The sequence below is a fragment of the Phyllostomus discolor genome, chromosome 5 (genome assembly GCF_004126475.2).
Source record: "Phyllostomus discolor isolate MPI-MPIP mPhyDis1 chromosome 5, mPhyDis1.pri.v3, whole genome shotgun sequence".
NCBI lineage: Eukaryota > Metazoa > Chordata > Mammalia > Chiroptera > Phyllostomidae > Phyllostomus > Phyllostomus discolor.
In genome coordinates, this window is record NC_040907.2 from 69693788 (window position 1) to 69710525 (window position 16738).

General features: G+C 33.7%; 1 protein-coding gene across 17 annotated transcripts in view; it reads right to left on the reverse strand.

The window, feature by feature from the left end:
• Positions 1–16738, reverse strand: part of ZNF644 (zinc finger protein 644) — a 96658-nt gene that overhangs the window by 28743 nt on the left and 51177 nt on the right. Inside the window, exon 1 of one of the 17 annotated variants that reach the window (XM_036026400.1) lies at positions 14971–15031. The exons of 15 other annotated variants lie outside the window; for them this stretch is intronic. The gene's annotated coding sequence lies outside the window, so the exon portion shown is untranslated. Of the gene's footprint in view, positions 1–1548; positions 1601–14970; positions 15032–16738 lie in introns of those variants that run through there. One more of the 17 variants, XM_036026399.1, reaches the window with a different exon arrangement.

Here is a 16738-nt window from a genome sequence, read left to right on the forward strand (position 1 = left end):
AAATAGTCAATACAATTAACAATCTTCAAATATTTAAAGCTTTGCAAAGTAAAAGAAAAATACACAATCAATGTGTTTGAGTCATAAAGATGTAGATTTCATCCCAAGAAGAAAAACTAGGTTAAATGCGAATAATTCAACATTGCAAAGGGTAGTGAACTGAATGGCTCAGCATGTTGAACTATTTGTCAGGAACAATGTAAGGGAATATGGCACTGGAGATTGGATAAAATGATTTTAATGTCCTTCCTCCTCATAACTAGTATATATGTTTAATGTTTGCTTATTACATTATTAACATTTAATACCATTTGAAATGAGCTAAAAACAGAATTAAATACACTATTGGACTTTAAAAACATTCTCTAAATTCAAAATTACCTGAAATAATCCTTTAGTTAACTTGTAGTATGTTGGTAAGCTGTTTCTTGAACAAATGACTAACACACTGAGGCCACAGAGCTAATGTGCATTATGTACAGTCAAAGGTCTTTTCTATTGGTAATACCTGCCCAAAATTTGTCACAGAGTTTGAACATCCAAAAAATACATTGATCATAAGCACAAAAATAAAGAAAAAATAAAATATATTGGGCACATAATGCTTCTTGCAAATAGCTCATGGCACTGCCATGATAAAGTAATGATCTACATGATTTTACCACCTACCACCAAATTACATTGCACTTGAATAGTTTTGTTCCTCATACTATGTATAATCTTCATTATTTAATAGAAAGATGTTATGAATACCGAGGTCCTAGAACATAAGCACCTAGTAACACAAAGTGATCCTAACTGCAAAGTATACTAAATACTAATCTGACATATATCTAGGAGCTGCTGTATGGTAAACCAAAGCAGGTAACTACAAGGAGGAAAACAGAAAAGCGGGGAGGGAGACTACAGAGGCATATATCTTTAACAACCTGGAAAAATAAATATGAGAAGCAACAGCAGTAAAAAGAATATGGATATTCACCAATCAAGGTTAATTCCTAATGAACAATTGTGCAATTGAAAGAGTCAGGACAAATTACAGTTGCAACCAAAGAAGCATGCTAAGTAAAATTCAGCATAAAATGGCTGCTTGTTGGGTTGTTCATGCTCCCATATAGACAAAACAAGGTAAGTGATGATCTCAGTTTTAATAGGGTAAATGATGCACATATATACATGGCTCTAACCAGAACAAGTCATGCTTTAAAAAAAATTAAAATAAGTGGTAACTTCTTTATATGTTTTCCAAATCAATCAAACTTTCAGCCACAATCATGGAATTAACACAAGTCAATTTCATACTCCAGAACTAGTGCGTCAACTTTGTCCTCCACCAACAGACTTAGTGGTATCATGGTATTTATTAAATACCATGAATTGTTATGTTACTTTTAGTCTTTTGTTTTTCAGTCTATAATGAATTTGCTCTTTGTGCTTAGTTTTGAGATATTTTAAAAGTATTAACCGATGTCCAATAAGTGCAGAAGAAATATGTTAAAACTCCTAGGGGGCCCTGACTGGCATTGCTCAGTGGGTTGGGCATCATACCTCAAACTGCAAGGTCGCTGATTTGATTCCTAGTCTGGGTACATGCCTGGGTTGCAGGCCAGGTCCCAGGTTGGAGGCATGTGAGAGGCAACCAATAGATGTTTCTCTCCCCATCCTTCTCCCTCCCTTACCCTCTCTCTAAAAAAAAGTCTGAGGAAGACAAAACATAAAATTGTATTTGAAGTGAAAAGAGATAATAAAAAATACCAAAAGTGGTAAGATAAATATTATATACAAGGTCTCTCCAGAAAGTGTAAAATAGAGACATTTATTGAAGAAGATAAAACATAAAAGAAACACTGTACACAGGACAATGATGCCTCAGTCCCCTTCAAAATAAGTACCTTGGGACCTCACAGAGTTCTCCCCATCATTGTCAGCTGCCCATTGTATTTTCGTGAATCTCATCGATGGCCTGAAATCTCTTCCCTTTCAAAGGTGGTTTTAAGTTTTGGGAAAAGCCAGAAGTTGCAGGGCACCAAATCTAGGCTGTAGGGGGCTGAGTCACTTGGGTGATTTAATGCTTCACAAAAAAACTTGCATGAGATGTGATACATGAGTAGGCACGTTGTCGTGATGAAGCTGCCAATCACCAGGTGCCCATAGCTGTGGCCTTCTGAATCATCTGAATAGTTTCCATGGAGGAATTTCAAGCTTAATGCAAAATTTGATGCAGATTCATTGTTCTACTCAGTCATTCTGAATGCAGTGGCCACATAGTACACATGCTCACTCAATGGTGTCTATCGCCCCCAATGACTAGTACAGTGAAGTCATCATTGTTCATGCATGTGCATTCCAGTCCACTCTCCTTGGCTGCCAGGTTACATGGATGTCATACAAACCTTTTTTTTATATTAACAATAGCTGGACTTTTTCTGGACAGACCTTGTGTGCATACAGAATGAACTGCTTTAAAGTTGAAATAATTCAGAAGGGTGAACAGAATTCTACCATTAAAAAACACTGTGCCACAATAAAATATAAATAAATAAATGTAACTGAATAAAAGAAATAAACATTTAAAAAAGTAAAAATATAAAAAGTGCTTTAAAATATTGTGCCTATTCATTTGTCAATAATCAGCAAAAGAGAAGAGAATGTGACAAATGAAGCTTTTAAGTACAGAATCAGCTTCAATGTCAGATGTGTATCTGCCTAATGGTTATTCAAGAAAGGCTAGAAATTTGTTTAAGAACTTAAAAGATAAGAATGCTCTTAGTATTGCTGACGAAACTTCTGCTCCAACCATGTATGATTACACAGGATTAAGGTCCATTAGAGTGTGTACTTCAAATTTAGTGGTATAACTGTAAATGCAAACAATTAGGGCTTCCAAGAAGTTTCTTACAACAGTTGAAGAGATAATCTGTTCCTTAATAGAGTGCCTGGAATATAACAAATGTTATGCTATTTCTTAAAATACTAAAACAATTTTCCTTGTTTTGGTGTTCTGAAATAATTCCAAATTCAAAACTTCACATATTCAACTATATATACATTTTTTTAAACTTTTATATATTTTAATAGTTAAAGTAAAACTCATTATAAAGATTGCATTAATTCATTTGTCAATCACTATTAATTACATTTAGAAAATACAAAATTGTTTATAGTCTAAAACGGAAAGTAAACTTGGAAGATTATTATACCCACAGAGTAAATTATTTTACTGAATTATGACCATTTTATAGAAAGGGTTCAGAATGTAAAAACAAATCTTTAATTCTGTAATAATCTGTAATGAGTACTTAACCTTTTATTTGTATTATACACATTTAAACTCTAATTTATCAATTCAAATTTATGTATATGTAGATGGGAAAGTGTGACAGTATCATTAAAAACTAGCACAAAACAAAACCAGAAATTTTATTCATTTTTAAAGAAGATTTTATTTATTTATTTTTAGAAATGAAGAGAAGAACAAAGAGAATAAGGGAAATATCAATGTGTGAGAGAAACATTGATTGGCTGCCTCTCGCATATGCCCAGACCAAGACCAAACCAGCAACTCAGGCATGTGCCCAGACTGGAAATCAGAATCAAACTGGTGATCTAGCACTTTGCAGGACAATGCCCAACCGACTGAGCCACAATGGTCAAGGCAGAAATTTCATTTTCTATTTAACAATATTTTTAGTAAATGTGGACTCTCTTACTGACATTATCATTTACTCAATTTTTTTCCTTTCTCTAAAATCAGCCCCCTCAAATCCAATTATCTTCTAAGAAAATATTCCAAAATAACCACTACTCTACAATTATGTTCATTTAGGATGGTAAAAATTAAATTAAAAAATATTTGCTTTCCTTAAAATAGAGTACGCAGTCACTACTTTTTCTCTGATTTAGCATTTGAGTTGCTAACAAGTTTTTACTTATTACATGTTCAATTTTGTAGTTTCATTTATAAAAGCAGCAACACTTTTATTGTGAATTTTAATAATTACAAAATTTCACCAAAATGTTACAGAAGATACTACATAGTATTTAGAAAATGCAAATACTTATTATCAAATATACAGCTCTATTCAAGGAACAGATTTTCTTCCTTGATTTAGAAGAATTTCTTTCAGGTTTATTCATATGAAGAGAGAATGAAGAGATAGCAATTTTGAAGCATAAGAGACCTACAGAATGCATGTTCACAATTTACCCAATCCATAAAACTAAAATGTTATCAATACTGCATTACTGTTTCATAAAAGGTAACTAAAGCATATTTAAAGTTGAGATAATTTCAGAAAAATTTCATTCTTAACACTAATCAAATGGTATTGCTGTTTTTTGTTTGTTTTCTAATCACTGTATTGGTATCTAACTGCAGAAGACCATATAGGATACATATGTATGCAAAACTTCTATCAAAAAGTAATGCATTATGTACTGAGTCATACTAATTACACATTCTATACTTGAGAAGAGGTGGAAGGTACCATGGCTAAGAAAAGCCTCACAGAAAAGAGAGGGTTTGGGCTAAATTTTATACTTCAGTACCAGGAGACTCTTTGGAGGTAGACATGTCTGGGTTTGAAAACTGGCTCTGCAACTTCTAGCTTGGGACAGAATTACTTCACTTGACTTAAACTTCCTTGGCTTTGTCAGTAAAATAAGGATAAAACATACTTTTGGAATGTGAGGACTAAATAAAACATACATAAAAAATGTAGCACAGAGTCTGGCATTCGGTAATTACTCATTAAATGTTAATTCCCCATGACACTTGCCATTAACTTATTTCATTTATTGAGTGATGACAGGGATTTTGTGCACTGATCCTCGTGACAGAGGCCCTTATAAGCAGAAATTTATTCTAAGAGGAGATACCTGGAACTTTGTGCTACTCCCAGGGTACAATAAACTGGATAAATGGGAAGAAACTAAAGAGTCAGAAGAAGAAGCATATCTTAAGAGTTTCTTAGGCTAGAATAATATAACACTCTTGTGGGGATAAAGCAGAGCTTCAGTGAAGTAATATTTAATACAGCAACAAACAGGGGAATTACAGTGCTTGACCCAGTCCTCCAAAGAAAAAGGACAAGAGCCTTGGCTGGTGTGGCTCAGTGGAGTGAGTGCCAGCCTACAAACTGAAAGGTAGCTAGTTTGATTCCCAGTCAGGGCACATGCCTGGGTTACTAGCTGCATCCCCAGTTGGGGGTAGGCAGGAGGCAGCTAATCAATGTTTCTCTCACACATCGATGTTTCTTTCCCTTTCTCCCTCCCTTCCCCTCTCTATAAAAATAAATAAATAAAATCCTTTATTTTTAAAAAAGACAGAAAAAGGACATGAAGTAGCCACTCAGGATTTAAGAGTTTCCAATTCCTTAGGGTCTATCAAGGATATGAATTCATCTTTCCTCTCCTGTAACATGCCAAAGAAATCAAAGCAAATGGACTACAAGAGAGACATACGAAGGTGGATAAAACCATAAACTACAACAGTCACTGACAGGGACTGCTGGAAAGAAAGGAATGACAATTTCAAATAAACAAACAAGAAAACTAAAAACAGCTTTTATACACAATATGAATTAGAATAGCATATTCTGTCAAAACTAAATGGTAAGTCAATGGAGTAATAACTTCACAGAGTCTGGAGTAGAATTATTTTGACTATAGATTCTACACAGACACATATTATATTGGGTTGGCCAAAAAGTTTGTTTAGTTTTTTTCCAGCTCTAATAGTACTTAGTTGTCTTTAACTTCATTCTAAACAATTTTGTTAGATTGTATTGTGACAGCTGTCATATCAGCGTGAATTAAAAAAAATATCAAAAGTGGTGAATTTTTTGTGCAGCCATTTAAATATTAAAGATGGAAGAAAATACATATTTTTGGTGTATTATGCTTTATTATTTCCAGAAGGATAAAAACACAACTGAAATGGGAAAAAAGAAAGAGTTGTATAGTATAGGAGGAGGTGCTGCAACTGATCAAACATGGTTGCAAAGTTTCTTGGTACTATTGACATTTTGGCCCAATACCTCTTTCCTGTGAGGCTGTCTTATGCATTGGAAGATGTTTAGCAGCACCCCTAGCCTCTATCCACTAGAACGCAATAGCAGGAGATAGCTGAAATACTCAAAACACCCAAATCAATAGTTATTGGTGAAAATGAAAAATGTGTCTTTTATTTTATGGAAAATACTGAACACACTTTTTGGCCAACCCAATATAATATTTAAATGTGAGGACACACAGCTTTTCAAAGTTACCACTTACCTAAGATTTCAGAAAAAATTTTCCATAGGGTTTAGTGTGTGGGGATCTGAAAATGGCTAAAATTAGTGTGTTAAGTATAATATTTATTATTTTATACAACAATGAGACTACATATTGTTATTAATAGTGACAAATTATAATTTATTTCTTAACATTATAAGGTTAGTCGCTAGAATAAAAAGAGTAAGTAAATACATTCAACATACATAATATCCTCAGATTCTAAAACTACTATGGTTTAAATAAAAAAAGTATGATATGCTTTCAGTGGGAAGCTGACAAAGAACTTTAAAAAAGTTCTAAAAAAAAAAAAAAACCCTCCAAGAAAACAAAAACCCTCAATATGTAAGTGGAAGAGCAGAGTAGATACAGCTGAGAAAATGGGCTAGTTCCCCCAGAACACAGGTGTTTTTAAGAGGCAAGAAGGGGCTAAAAAAACAAGAGAAAAGTTAGGGGACACAAAGTCTAAATCCATACATTATTCCATGTAGGAATTATAGAAGAAGAAACCAGGGGAATGGAGGACACAACAGAAAAAAATTCATAGCTCAAAAAACACAGAAAACTTCAGATTAACAGGGCTCAATGAATGCTCAACAGAATGAAGAAAAAGACATGTCACCAGGCAAGTCCTGGGGAAATTTCAGAACTCCAGGAATAAAAAAGAATTCTACTCATTTTCAGAAAACAAAACAAAAACTAGAGTACCCACAAAGAAACAAAGGAACAAGCATACACAATTCATCATCAAGTGTGTTGTCAAACTTCTGAGGGAAAATGAATTTTTAAAATCAAATCTGCCTGAAAAAATTACAGAAGTAGAACGAACATATTTGTTGCAGTCTCCTCCACTTTTTCCACTCTCGCCCACTTCAATTACCAATGTAATACCCATGTGTATTCTTCCCTTTTTCTTATTCATACTTTTTCCACACTCTGCCACTGCAATGACCAAAGTCATAGTCACATGTATCCTTCTACTTTTTGTGTATGTGCACATTTGTTCTGTGTTTATCTTTACAAAAATAAGATTATAGTATACATATGCAACAACACATATCCTTATATAGGCAGCCTTATAGTAGTGTTTTATTTCAACATAGGTTCTTTAAAGCTGTAAGTGTATTTTTCAGTTTAATGTACATTTCCAATAATTTCCCCAAATTTCTAATAAAATGCATGTCTACCTCCAATATAAGAATGTCTGTTTCCTCACATTTTTATAATTGTGGTCAGTTACCATGCTGCAAGATGTGAAAAGTTTTCAACCCAGAATTCTGTAACTAGCTAAAACTAGCATTCAAGTATAACAACAAAACATAGACATTTTTTAATAAGCAAAAATTCCAAAAAGTTACCATCAACAGATGAAAGAATTATTCAGTGAAACACTCAGGCACAGAGAGAAGAGAATATATTTAAATCGAAGACATAAGGATCAATAAAATTAATGAACAATTAAACCACTAAAACATGTAATTAAACCTAATAACTGTGGATAATTGTTCAAAATGAATTCTTACAAAATGAGAAGTACATAATATTTAATAACATGGGAAATTGGGAATTAAGGTCCCAAATAGACTTTAACATGGGAAGTTATAGTGGACACTGATTAGAAGGAAATCTTTTTAAAAGTGAGTTAAAATGTTATATAAGTAACTAAAATGGTAAAGTAAGATATACAGCCTCAAATCTTTAGAATTAAAAAGTGAAGAAAATTTGATTCAATAAAAACAAAAAGCAACGATGGAAAACAACAAAGGAAAAATAAAAATAAGAATGCATAAAAATTCCAAACACATCAGTTTTCACATTTATTGTGACTATATTAAGAAAAAGGCATTCATATTTGTATTGTTTTGTTTTTAAGGATGCAATATGTTGTTTATAGAAGAAATACAGAAATTAAAATTAAGATTATAAAAAGATAAACTAGGCAAATATTAATGAAAAGAAATATATATCTACTATCAAAAAATCAAATGAAATTTAAGGCAAAAATCACTAAGCCTAATGAAGATGAAAATTATATATTAATAAAGTATACCAATTAATATAAAATGTAATAAGATCTACCAAGAAGATATAATACTCAATCCCTTTGCATACAACAAAATGGCTGCAAATATATAATCATAAACTTGTAGAAGTATTAGGAGAAATTGACAGTTACAGAGGGAGGCTTTAATAAACACTTCTGCACAAAAGCCAACAGATTAAGGAAAAAAATTCTAGTTTCCCTTACCCATCTCCTCTTGTTAAGAACACTTTTCTGTCACGTTACAAAAGACAGGTTCTCAAATTCAAATCTGCAAACTTCCGCATCTCTGGCAATTGTTCAGGTCTATAACACTGCAGAAGTCTTCCTTACTCTCTTTTATTCCTATTTCATATCCAAACCATCAGGAAATCCTATTTTTACTACCTTCAAATTACATTCAGAACCAATCACTTCTCACTATTGCTATGCCCAGGTCTGCTATTATCTCTTTCCTGTCTAATTTCAACACCTTCCTAATCTGGTCTTAGTGCATCTACCCTTATCTTTTCTTGATACAACAACCAGAGGGATAGTTTTCAAAACCTAAGACATATAATGTTCCTCAGAACACTTCAATGGCTCCCTCTTTTTCAAAATTCTTATATGGGGCATGGAAAAGATTTAAAGACCATCAGTCAAATACACGGAGAGCTCTATACAAGAAACAGAGACTTTTGGCCATGGCCCAGTAGCTCAGTTAGTTAGAACGTCATTCCAATACACCAAGGTTGCAGGTTCAATTCCTTGTTGGGGCACACAGAATAAACAAACGAATGCATAAATAAGTGAAACAACAAATTGATGTCTCTCTCCAACTCTCTTTCTCTCCCCACTTCCCTCTAAAATCAGTAAATTAAAAATAAATGTAAAGGGAACTAGACATTCTTATTTAAAAACAAAAGTGAGACATTTACAAAACTTGACTATTTATTATAATGACCACAGAAAAATTTCCAGCAGGGATAGAAATCATGTAGACCATATTCTCTGGCCACCACGCAACAAAACTAAAAACTAGATACAATTCAAGAGTTAACTATAGCATGTCAATTGTATATCATAAAACTGGAAAAAACCTACTGAAATAAAACAAAAAGTTAATTAGTGAACCAGAAAAAGGCCCGAACAAAATATCTAGAATGAGCAAAGAGAAATGAGGGGATGGAAAATGGAGAAAAGAAGTCCCCAAAAAGATAGAGTGGAAAGATCTAGCACATATTAAATGGAAATCCCACAAGTAAAAAGGAAAATGAGATAGAATGAAAACTTGGAAGAGATAATGGCTGAGAATTTTCTAAAATTGACAAAAGACATCAAGCCATGTTTCCAGAAGCACCAGAACTCTAAGATGGATAATTAAAAGGAAAACTATACCTGGATACATCACAGTAAAACTGATGACAATCAAAGACAATGAGAAAATCTTAAAAGTACTAGTAGTTACAGAAAAAAAGAATGTCTACAAAGAGACATAATTAGACTAAAAAAAAAAGCAGCTACTGATGTCTAAGAACTAATTTAATACTTGCAGCTAAATCATACTATACTCCTGTTGAACATAAAAATATCTCACAAAATATTCCCTTTAGACAAGGTCATAGGGTGACACAAACTGCCCTTTCTTTCACTAAGTGAGTTGATTTTTTACCTTTATCAAATCCTAGCCTTAGTCTGCCTTCCCTACAGATGAAATTTATTAAGAAGGCAATCTTCAAATGAATGAAAACAAAACATACCAAACTATTAAATCCAACAAAAGCAGTATTCAGAGGGAAATTTATAGCTACAAATGCCTCCATTTAAAAAAATTACAAATCAATAACCTAGTTTTACACTTTAAAGAATTAGAAATGGAGCAAATTAAATGCAAAGCCAGCAGATGAAAGCAAGTAAATTAGAGTACAGATAAGAGAGAATAAAAATAGAGAGCATCAAATCAAAAGTTGGCTTTTTAAAAAGATCAGTAAAACTGACAAAGAAACTGACTAAGAAAAAAAGAGAAAAGATGCAAATAACTAAAATAAGAAACAAACATAGGAACATTACACAGATCTTAGAGAAATTAATTGTCACAAAATACTATGAACTATTGGAGGCCAACAAATTAGATAATTTTGATGAACAAATTCCTACAAACACACATATTGTAAAACCTAACTCAAGAGAAAACAGAAAATCTAAACAGACTTATAACAGGTAAAGAAACTGAATCAATCATCACAAAACTTCCAAAAAGGAAAAGTTTAGCATTAGATGGTTTCACTGGTAATTTTACCATTTAGAAAATTAACACCAATCTTTCACAAACTCTTCCAAAACAAGAAGATGGACCACTTCCTAACACATTCTATGAAGCCAGCATTAACCAAAACCAGATTTTCAACTAGTGTGCTATATGAGGCACACTGGTGTGCAACAAGAATTTTTAAAACATGCAATACCTGACTCTTTAGTCAGGAATATTGCCCTCTTTTCCCTTAGACTGTCAAATAAAAAAAACAACAGCAAACACAACAGCCGTCTGGTGTGAATGAATCAAAATTATACCTATTTTTTTGTCAGATCAGCAAAAAATACCTTTTTTGATGTGCTGTAGAATTTTAGTAACTAGTTTATGTGTGCCATGGGATGAAGAAGGTTGAAAATTGCTGCACTAAAACAACGATAACCAAAAGTAAACCAAAAACCCTTATGAATATGTATGCAAAAATTCTCAACAAAATACTACCAAATTGAATCCACATTAAAGGCATTATATATCATAACCAAGTGAGATTTATTCCACAAATGCAACCATGTTTCAATATAAGAAAAACAATCAATGTAATACATATTGATGGAACAAAGAAAAAATACTTAATCTCAATAGATACATAAAGAACACTACAGAATTCCAACATTGTTTCATGATAAAAATACCCATTGTTTTGTGATAAAAATTCCTTTCTAGGAATAGAAAGTGTTGGGAACAAGGAAATTAAGAACTAAATTTAACCTTAATAGACAAGAACCACATTGTAGCTAAAAGGAAATGATAAGGGAGACACAGGGCAGTTAAGCAAACATCCCTTGTCTAGCAGACGCTCTCCCCTAGGTAGGCTAGATAACCAATGCTTTGTAGTTTTAAATGAGAAAATAGAAAACTAGCTAGCTAGAGCCAGGAGATTACTAGGTTAATGAACAAACAGCCTGCCTTCCCGCCTTATGCAAAAATGCTTGGTTTGAAATTCCCGCTCGCAGTCTCTGTAAGCGAATTGCTAACTGCCACATCTGCTTCTGTATAACGCTTGCTTGCCTGCCCCTATATAAGAATGCCCCTATATAAGAACGTAGTTGTACGCACTCGGGGCAGCTCTCGTTTGCAGCTCCTTGTGGGCACTGTGTTGCTGGACACTTTGAGAGTTTGCCCCTGCGCAGGTTAAACTTGGCCAATAAAGTAACATCTTTGATACCCTGAAAGTCTCTGATATTTGTCCTCGCGTTTGCTGGATGCTACAAAAGGAATTTCCGTAACAGGGTAAAAAGCATCCTTGAAAACCCCACAGCTAACATCATACACATCAATGGTGAAAGCTTTCCTAAGATCAGTAACAAGACAAGACTGCATGCTTTCACCACTGCTATTCAACATTGTACAGGAAAGTCCCGGGCATAGCAATTATGCAAGGAAAATAAAAGTGTTTATTTAACAAACCAAATTAGGGTTGAAGAAATAAAACCATCTCTATTTGCAGGTGACATGATTCCAAATACAGGAAATCCCATAGACTACACACACACACACACACACACACACACACACGCCCTACTAGAGTTAATATCATCAACAAAGTATATCTGCAGGTGTAACATCAACATACAAAAAATCAATTGTTTTTCTATGCTAGCAATGAATGAACCAAAAAAATTTAAGAAAATAATTCCATTTACAAAACCACCCAAAAATAAAATAGTTAGGACTAAATGTAACCAATGAGGCAGAAGACTTGCACACTAAAAAGCTATAAATATTGCTGAAAGAAATGAAAGAAGACTTAAATAAATGGGAAGACATCTATGTTCATGGATTCAAAAATGAAGTATTTTTAAGATGGCAAAACTTCCCAAAGGGATCTACAGATTCAATGCAATTCCTATCAAAATGCTAATGGCCATTTTTTTTTCCAGAAATAGATAAGCCGATCCTCAAATTCATATCGACCTGCAAAGAACCCTAAGGATCAAAAACAATACTGAAAAAGAAATAAAGTAGAAAGACTCACTAACTTAAGAATTTACTACAAAGCTATTATAATCAATGTGTTACTAGCATAAGGGTAGAAATATAGATCAATGGAATAGAAGATTTGAGAATCCAGAAATAAACACAAATATCTGTGGCCAACTGATTTTTAACAAAGGTGCTAACACCATTCAAATGGGGAAAAATAATCTTTTCAACAAATGTTGCTGAAAAAAAAAATGGACAATCACATACAAGGGAATAAAGCTGGACCACTGCCTCATATCATGTACAGAAATAAAAATGTATCAACAATATAAAATACAACAACTAAATCTATAAAGCTCTTAGAGTGAAGTCTAGAGTAAGGTGGACCTTTATGATGCCAGATTTGGTAATGGATTATTAGATCTGAGAGCAAAAACGTAACAAAAAATAGATAATTTGGACATTAATAAAAACTTTTGTGCACCAAAGGACACTATCAGTATATACTTTTTAAGGGTTTAATGTCCAGAATGTATAAACAACTTAACAACAAAAAGATAACCCAATTTTAAAAATGGGCAAAGGACCTGAATAGATATTTCTTGAAAGATATATAAATGGCCAACAAGCTCAAGAAAAGTAGTTCAACATCTTGGTCATTAAGAAAATCCCGAAGAAAACCACAATAAGATACTATTTTACCCCCATTAGAATACCTTTAATTAAAAAAGAAAAGAAAAATAACAAGTGTTACTGAGAATATAAAAATGTGGAGAAATAGAGACCCTTAAACATTGCTGGTGCCAATGTACAATGGTGTACCCACTGTGGAAAAGTTTGGTGTTTCCTAAAATGGTAACATAGAATTACATATGACCCAGTTATTCAACTCCTAGATATATACACCCGGAGAACTGAAGACAGAGGTATACATGAAAATCTGTACATGAATGTTTATAACATCATCATTCATAATAGCCAAAAAAACCAAACAAAGTACATGCTACAACTTGGATGAGCCTTGAAAACATTACGCTAAGAGAAAGAAGCCAGACACAAAAGTCCTCTATTGTAGGTTCTTATAGCATGAAATATCAAAATAGGCAAATCCATAGAAATAGTAAGTATAGGGTTACCACCAGGTGATAGTGGAAAGGGGGTAGGGGAACTAGGAAATAATTACTTAATGGATACAAGAGTGTTGAAATAGTTTTGAAACCAAAAAGCTGGCAGTTGCACAATATTGTAAACATATGAATACTACTGAATCGTACAATTAAAATGATGAATGTATGTGAATTTCACAAGTAAAAAAGGGAAGATGGCACCATAAAATGACCGTATGTTCTGACAACATTTGATTTAAAGCAAACTTCTACTTTCTTAGACCTTTTCTAAAATTACCCAACTGAAGTCCAAATTCTATAATAGGTTCTTCCTAACACCCTCTTACAAAGACAAAAGTTCCCTGCTGCGTGCAGAATCTCTGTGCAACATGTAGACTTGTCCCGCTATAGGTGTTCTTCCTGGTCTTTTTGGCTGGAAGGCATCAACAAGACTAACAACTAATTTCTTAACAGAAATAACAGAAGGCAGAACACAAAACGATAATATTCTTGTTAAAAGAAAATGCTGTACATCAGAAACTAATACAATATCGGATTTCAACATTGAAAAGTAAAAAACTGAAAAGTAAAAAAAACATAAAAACCTATTGCAAAGCCAAAATTTTAGGAAAGAACTGCCAAACCAGAATTCTAACCAGTAGAAAACTATCATTCAAAAGTAAAGATGAAATAGAGCCCATAGCCAGACAACAAAAACTAAGACAATTTTTTTTCAGTACCAATCTACAACAAATGATACACTAAAAGGTGCTCTTAAAAAAAAAAGAAAGAAAGAATCACAGATGGAGAACTGAAGATACAGGAAGGAATAAAAGTTATAAAACAATTAAGTATGTGGGTACATTTAAAATAATGACATAAAATAGTATCTTGTGGAAATTAAAATATATATGGAGTTAAAAATACATGAGCATTATAGCAAATACACTGAACAAAAAGTAAGGGGGAGAATTAATAGAATTAAAGTGTTTTAGGTTCTTTGCATTGTCTGGAAAGATATGAAGTAATATTAAGACTCTTGGAGGTCAAGGATATATGCTGCAAAGCAGTTCCCAAAAGTGCAGTGTGCAGAGCACCTGGGAGTTCCCAAGATCCTATTAGGGGAATCTTCAAAATCACAACTATTTTCATAATAATACTAAAACTATATTTGTCTTTTTCACTCTAATTTTCCTACAAATGTATAATGAAGTTGCCCAGAATATGACTTGTGATATCCCAACAGATTTGCCCTGGCCAGTGTGGCTCAGATCATTGGAGCATCATCCTGAAACTGAAGGGTTGTAGGTTCAATTCCCAGTCAGGGCACATACCTAGATGGTGGGTCTGATCCATGGTCCAGGTGCATATGGGAGGCAACCAATCAATGTTTCACTCTCACATCGATGTCTCTTTCCCTTTCTCTCTCTCTAAAAGCAATAAAAAAAATGTCCTCAGGTGAGGATTAAAAAAAAAAAGATTGTTAAATTAAAAAAATGACAACAGCCAACACAATAACTATCTGGTGTGAATCAAAATTTTACCTATATTTTTGGTCAGATCAGCAATAAATATATTTTTTAGTGTGCTACAAAATTTTAGTAACTAGTTTATGTGTGCCATGAGATGGAAAAGGTTGAAAATCAGGTATAGAAAATAACATTAAGAGAGTATCTTCATATCGTTGGAGCAGGGACAGACTTTTTCAATAGGGCACAAGAAGCACTGACTTTGAAGGAAAATAATGATAAATCAAACTACATTTAAAATGAAGACCCTCAGTGGGTTGGGTGTTATCTTGCAAACAGAAAGGTCGCTAGTTTGATTCCCAGTCTGGGCACATGCCTGGAATGCCATCCAGGTGTTTGGGTTGGGGGCATGTCAGAGGCATGATTGATGTTTCTCTTCGTCTCTTTCTCTTTCCCTTCCCCTCTCTCTAAAAACAAACATTTTTTAAATGAAGATCTTCCTTTCCTCAAAAAATGAAGTCAAAATGGGATATGTTTTTCCAACAAATGTAACTAAACAAAGGGCTTGTATCTACTATACACAATATCTCCTAAAAACAAAACAAAAAGGACAGAAACTCCAATAGAAAAGAGGTGCTCATATCCATAAAATATGTAATTCCTTAAATCAGTAACATAGAAAACTCAGTAGTGGTAACAAAAAAATGGTAAGGGGTGGGGAGAAGAGACTTCACAAAAGAGGATATCCAAACAGTCGATAAATTTATGAAAAAGTACTAAATCTCATTTGAAATCAAGGAAATGCATCCTACAGAAGGACTAAAATTAAAGAAGCTACTAATACCAAATATTAGTGAGAATATGGAGCAATAGGAACCCTCATATCCTGTTAATGGGAAAAGTACAACCACTGTGAAAACAATTCTTATGTTATCTTCTAAATGTGAACACGTAATACACTAATGACCTAGCTATTCTACTCCTTGTATATGGGGTCTGTCTGGAAAAATCCCACCTATTATTAATATAACAAGAAAGGTTTGTGCAACATAGATATAACCTAGCAGCTAAGGAGAGTGGAATGGAATGAGCATGTGTGAACAATGACAACTTCACTGTACTAGTCAGTGGAGGCGGTTAAACGCTGTTGAGTGAGGCTGTGTACTATGTGGACATGGCATTCAAAATAACTGAGTGGAGCAACAAATCTGCATCAACTCTTGCATTAAACTTGAACATTCAAGTTTAAACATTCCTCCACAGAAACTATTCGGATGAGTCAGACGGCCCCAGCTATGGGCAACTGGTGACTGGCAGCTTCACCAGAACATGCCCACTCATGCATCACGTCTAGCGCGCTTTTTTCCGAAACATTAAACCACCCAGATGACTAAACCCCCCTATAGCCCAGATTTGGTACCCCGTGACTTCTGGCTTTTCCCAAAAATAAAATCAATTTTGAAAGGGAAGAGATTTCAGACCATTGATAAGATTCAGGAAAATTCAACAAGGCAGCTGATGGTGACTGAGAAAACTGTGTGAGGTCCAAAGGTACCTACTTTGAAGGGAACTGAGGTGTCCCTGTCCCATCTACAATGTTTCTTATAGCTTGTATCTTCTGCAATAAATGTCT